At 35.0% G+C, this 6,000-nt stretch overlaps 1 long non-coding RNA gene across 1 annotated transcript; it reads left to right on the plus strand.

Annotated features, from left to right (window-relative positions):
• Positions 1 to 380: 380 nt before the first annotated feature.
• LOC107955103 (uncharacterized) lies at positions 381 to 2,742 on the plus strand. Its single transcript, XR_001699807.2, has 2 exons — positions 381 to 856; positions 2,160 to 2,742. It is a non-coding gene; the product is annotated as an uncharacterized lncRNA (long non-coding RNA).
• Positions 2,743 to 6,000: the final 3,258 nt, after the last annotated feature.

Genomic DNA, 6,000 nt, shown 5'->3' on the forward strand with positions numbered 1-6,000 from the left:
TATAATTATTATTATTTTAAATACTAGTTTTTTTATGTAGTAATTATATTAAGTTAAAGATGTTATTTAATTTTAAAAAATAAAATATGAATAATTTAGACTAACTCGATTACAATCCCTGTATATATAATGAACGCTTCATTGGAATTGGAAGTTATTCGTTTAAGCATTTTGAATGTTAAATAAATTAATTTATGAAGTCTTTTGAGGTGATATTTCCTTTAAGAATTTAATCAACTAATGTTTTAAGTGTGGAACCAACGTATTCGATTTAAGGCCTATCTTTCAGGGTTATAATCTGATCGCATATATATCTTTTTCTCTCAATTAAATTTGTATACGTTGCTGAGGATGCCACACTTACAGTGCCAAAAATTGTTCTTTCACATAATACATTATAATTCGAGGCCCATCCTATTTTATCCCTCCTTTTAATGAAAATTTTATAACAAATCGTTTCTAAAGTATTTAGATCAAATTCAAATCTTGAAGTGGAAGGAAGATTTTATTTGAACATCACCCCCATTCCAAACAGGATTACACTTAGGCCCCGTTCTCCTCTACTTTTTAAACAGACTTTTGCAACAAAAAGTTCTTTTCTCTTAAAAGTAACGAAGAACGACCATGTTTCAGACTTTTTTCCACCATCTAAGAAGTGCTTTTTGCCTGATGGAGAAGTTAAAAATTTCAACTTTTCTTCAGCCAAAAGTCCGTTTGGCTGATAATTTCTCATTTTAACCTCTCTTCTCCCCCCAAAAAAGTTTCTTTTCTCTGGTTCTTTGGAGCTCTATACTCATTTTTTTCACATTTTCACTTTCAAAGTTTTTTGTTCAGGTTCTTTGTTCCTCTTCCGCCGGTGAGTTTTTTTTCTCTTCTTCTCTTTAATTATTTCCTCAGGTTCTGATTGTTTGATTTTTACAGGAATTTTACGGAAATTAATTGACTGATTACTTTGAAATTAATCAGGGAAAATTCTGGCTTACTGCTTTGCTTTACTGCTTGTGCCTTACTGCTTTACTTCTTTTGCTTTACTGCTTTCGATTAGAATCAGGGAAAATTTTGGCTTACTGCTTTCGATTAGAATTTTCAGGGAAAATTCTGGATTACTGCTTTGCTTTATTGCCTTACTGCTTTAACTATTAGTTGTGCCTCTGCTGCTTTTTTTAGTTGATGAAATCAGAAGTAATATAGACTGTATTAATGTTTATATAAAATAAAAATATACACTCCGTATATAATTCCATTCCATATATGTTTTTTCCAACTTTCGGAAGCCTCTCTTCCCAGACCTCAAACCTCAAACCTCAAACCTCATATTCTTTCTTCAAAATTCCACTCAAAGAATCTTAGCCACATTTTCATTGTTGTTTTTCTCTTTTTTTTCCTTGCTCCAAAGAAACCATGTAACTGAAGAGATGTATGGTTATTTTTTCTTTGTATATTGATATAGGTACGCTTTAAAGTTGATGTTTTTGGTTTATTTCTTCATCAATGTATTTCATTTTACCTTTTCCATCGGAAACAAATTCTGGGTCTTTTTCGTATCTGGTCAAGGTTTCATGTTTTTCATGGGTTAAAACTTTTCTGGTCGTTCTTTTTTCTTGCTTTGAACTCTGTTTGGTTGGTGTGAAAGCTTGGGAAAAAGAAACTGTTAACTGAAGGGAAAGTGGAGATACTTGTTGGTTTACTCAAGCTTTTCGTTTTCTTGAATCTCTTTTGGAGTTTGTAAACTTTTTCTTTTTTTTTTTTTCTTTCTAGCCAAACAGATCAATTAGTAATTCTTGTCCCATAATCCATAATCAACTGAAAGTTTCAGTTTTTTATTCATAAACGTATAATTAATAAGTTTCTGAATGATGCTAACCAGATCAAGTATATGTGCTTCACAAGCTTTAGTCAAAATTTCTTTTTTCTCAATACGTGAATCTTTTAGGATAAGACTATTCAGATAGACGGCTGAAAATTTGTTCATGTATCTCAATTTTGACTTTTATTTCATTTGCTATATCAAAAACTGACATTGAAGTTCTAAACTTGACCTTCTAGATTCGGTAAAATTAACATTCTTTGACTCAGTATTGTGTTACAGTTTTTTTTTTTGGGTCAAATTGTTGATGGTTTAGAAGCGGCTTAGTTTGATCCCAGAATTGTATTTGCAGTTGTTTCAATGGATTCCAGGCCTGAATAGCAAATAATAAAAGAGAAAGTGGAGATGAGGGGGGAGTCATCTGGTTTGATTATTGGGATTTCTATAGCAGTGGTAATTGGTGTATTAGATGTCATAGAAGGAGATCCCAGATAGGAAACAGCAGTTCCAGGAGAGCTTCAACTATTCCTATAAGGGCTAATGGAGCTGATTCTTGTACTATATTATCCAATTCAACTTCAACTATTCCTATAAGGGCTAATGGAGCTGATTCTTGTACTATATTATCCAATTCAACTATCGGTCCCGATTCACCTGTGAAATCTGGAAGAAATGGAATGTCTGTGTGGATTGAAGGGTTTAGAAGGAGTAATGTCGTCTCTGCGTATGGAATACTTGAATATTCGTACAAGTATGTTTCTTCGAAACTTGTTGAATTATGCATCACAATGGTTTGTTTTGATTGGTATTTGCAAATATTTTTCTTTAGTTTTATATGTGATTATGATTCAACAGTGCTGAGTTGGTGATTCGAGTATGTTGTTTTCCATTTGAAGGATTAATGATAGGCAATGGAAAATTATTTTTTTGCTTCACTATGGAATCTAATTTGCTTAATTTGATTGCTTAGTTTATATATGATATCATGATATGAACTTTTCAAGGTTCTCCAACTCTGGAATCTGTGAAGTAGTTTGTTTTCAGTAAATGAGGGCACTCTGGATGAGACAATAACTGGATTATCGCATTTCAATATATTTTTAATATCATACAATTAGTATCTCGAAAATAACTCTAATGGCTTGAAATTAAGAATATGTTTGAGCACCTAATCTGTTTATGCATGTTATAGCAAACTAGTTCCCGGAGTTGGATGGTTTATGGCTTGAATATCTGAAAATTGATTTTTCCATGATCTTTTTTCTTTGCTAATTCGCTGATGGCATTACTCGTACAGAGATTTGCAAAAAGCAACCTATAATTTTACAACAATAAGTTATAATAAATTATTTTTTATATCATGAACAATGTAGTTAGAATTTTTTGCCGGGGCAATGCCTTCTTCTTTGGCTTATCATAGTTTTGCCCATTGAAGTCAAGTTGTTATTTCTCCGCATTTTTGTTGGATTTCATCCTAATTGAAGAGGAAGATCCAAAGTTTTTCGTCATAGTTAAGTTTCGCCCAAAAAGGCTCTATGAGAGAAATCTGATACCAAGAAGATCTTTCACATACAAAATGAAAGTGGAAGATTTTTCCATTAAAGTTGAAATTATTTCTCTCTGGGTATTGGCTGAGCTGAAGTAGGATGAAGATCCAATCTCGATACGATCAGTTAAACCTAATTAAAGGAAAAAGATTAAAAGTTATTCGTCACGGTCAGATGTACCAAAAACGGATGATGCGAGCTTACAACAAAAAGGTTCATCCTAGAGAATTCCACGAGGGAGTCCTGGTATTGAAAAAGATCCTTCCTCTACAAAAGGATTTTAGAGAAAAATAGATGCCAAATTGTGAAGATCCTTATGTCGTAAAGAAGGCCTTCTCCAGAGGAGTTTTGATTTTGAACGAGATGGATGGAAAACCTGCCAAATCCTATAGACTTAGATTCGATCAACAAATACTTCACCTGAAAAAGGAGAAGAGACTAAAGTGAAAACCCGCAAAGGGCGCTTTGAGTCCAAAAAAAATAAGAAAAACAAAAAATGGAGAGGCCAAAGTGAAAACCCGCAAAGGGCGCCTTGAGACCAAAGGGAATTTGAGTTGAAAACCCAAAAAGGACGGCTCTAATATTGATCAGAATGGGGCATAAGGTGATCAGAACAGCTCGAACTTTGATCAGATAGGGGCATGTGGTGATCTTGTTATACCTGAATTAGCAGGAAAGGGTACGCGCCATCTGGGGGCATCGACAGAGTACAGTAAATCTCTTAAGCACATGTCAAACTAAAAATGGTTTTCAGAAAGTTTGTACAGAGAAATTCTAGCTGCGATATCTAAGGCACCTAGCCTTCATACTAGTACTGAATTTGTTGTTCTTGGAATACTTATTTCTTTACTATCTTTCTTTACTATCTTTGATAATTTATTCATTTCGAGCTATGCTCAAAACCAACTCTATTTTTATCTATTGTTATGATCTTTTTGCAAGCATGTTGCATTGGAATAATAATTAATGGACTAATAATACTTTCACAAGGAAAGTTTTGCATATTACTCTAGAAGTTTCTAAATAATACAGTAACCTGAAACAGGACTATTGTTTAAAATGCACCAAGTTTAAAGGTTGGAAATCTGAAAAGGAAGAGTCTAAATTAGGACTTTCTCTTTGGATTTTATTGTCAAAAACATTGATTGAACAAAATGATAAGATGACAGGTTGGTGACAAGGCTTAAATGAACAATCAAACAATAACCACCAAACAATAAAAAGGGGTTTTCTTGGAGAAGAGAATCATTCATTTGTGTATAACACCCTGAGATTGGTATAAAAGACTAAAGAGCTTCACATTCAGTATCCTTAAATTGCGATAGGAGAGAATTGAGAAAAGGCCAGATTTTTCTACCCTTGGGTTACAATGGGAGAAAGATGGTACAAATTTTGTATCTCAGTGGATTGAACTTTGAAGTTTACAGTGGGGAGCAATCTGATTAAGTGTTTCTTTGGAGACGCCAGCCGAGCAAGAGGGCATTATAGCACGTCAGTGATAAAACCTTAATAAATTTCGAGCAATGACAACCTGAACGATAAAGAAAGATCATTCTAAAAAAAATGACATTCTGCATTCATGCAAACATCATTTATACATACCTAGTTAGGAGCATTTGACTCATTCTGATCATGACATCTTAATCACTAGGCATAATTAGGTTCATAAAATGAATTATACAGGTCATGTTCCCCAGAGAACAAACTGGTGAAACTATAAATCTTATCTCTCTGAAGTTGCAGTGGAGTGGATTGAAGATAGCAAGTCTTATCTCCCTGAGTTGTAGCGGAGCAGACTGAAGATAGCAGATCTTGCCTTCCTGTACTGACAGCGAAGCAGATCGAAGACATCAGCCTTGCCTCTCTGGGTTTGTAGTGGAGCAGACTAAAGATAGCAGATCTTGCCTTCATGTACTGACAGCGAAGCAGATCTTGCCTTCATATACTAACAGCGAAGCAGATCGAAGACACCAGCCTCATTTCCCTGGACAGTAACGGAATCGGTTGAAGGTTGTCATTCCTATCTCCCTGAACAACAGTAGAATAGGTTGAATATTACAATTCTTATCTCCCTAGACAGCAGTGGAATAGGTCGAAGATTGTAGATCATGTCTCCCTAAACAGTAGTGGAACAGATCAAAGACGGTGAATCTTATCTTCCCAAGGTAGTAGGGAAGTAGATTTAAGCCACCAGTCTTATCTCCCTGAGTAGCAGTGGAATAGGTTGAAAATAGCAGATCTTGTCTTCCTGTATTGGCAGCGAAGTAGATCGAAGACCCCAGCCTTGTCTCCTTGAGCAGCAGTGGAGTAGGTTGAAAATAGCAGATCTTGTCTTCCTGTATTGGCAGCGAAGTAGTTCGAAGAAACCAATCCTATCTCCTTGAAGTTGCAGTGGAGTGGATTAAAACTACCGATCTTATCTCTAAAGTTGCAGTAGAGCATATCGCATCCAGTCTTATCTCCCTGAAGTTGCAGTGGAGCAAACAGAAGAAACCAATCCTATCTCCCTGAAGTTACAGGGGAGCGGATCAAAATGATGGATCTCATCTCTCTGAAGTTGCAGTAGAGCAGATCGCATCAGACTTATCTTTAAAGTTGCAGTAGAACAAGTTGAAGCTACAAGTCTTATCTCCCTAAAATTGTAGT

The sequence above is a fragment of the Gossypium hirsutum genome, chromosome D12, assembly GCF_007990345.1.
Source record: "Gossypium hirsutum isolate 1008001.06 chromosome D12, Gossypium_hirsutum_v2.1, whole genome shotgun sequence".
In the NCBI taxonomy this organism is placed as follows: Eukaryota; Viridiplantae; Streptophyta; class Magnoliopsida; order Malvales; family Malvaceae; genus Gossypium; species Gossypium hirsutum.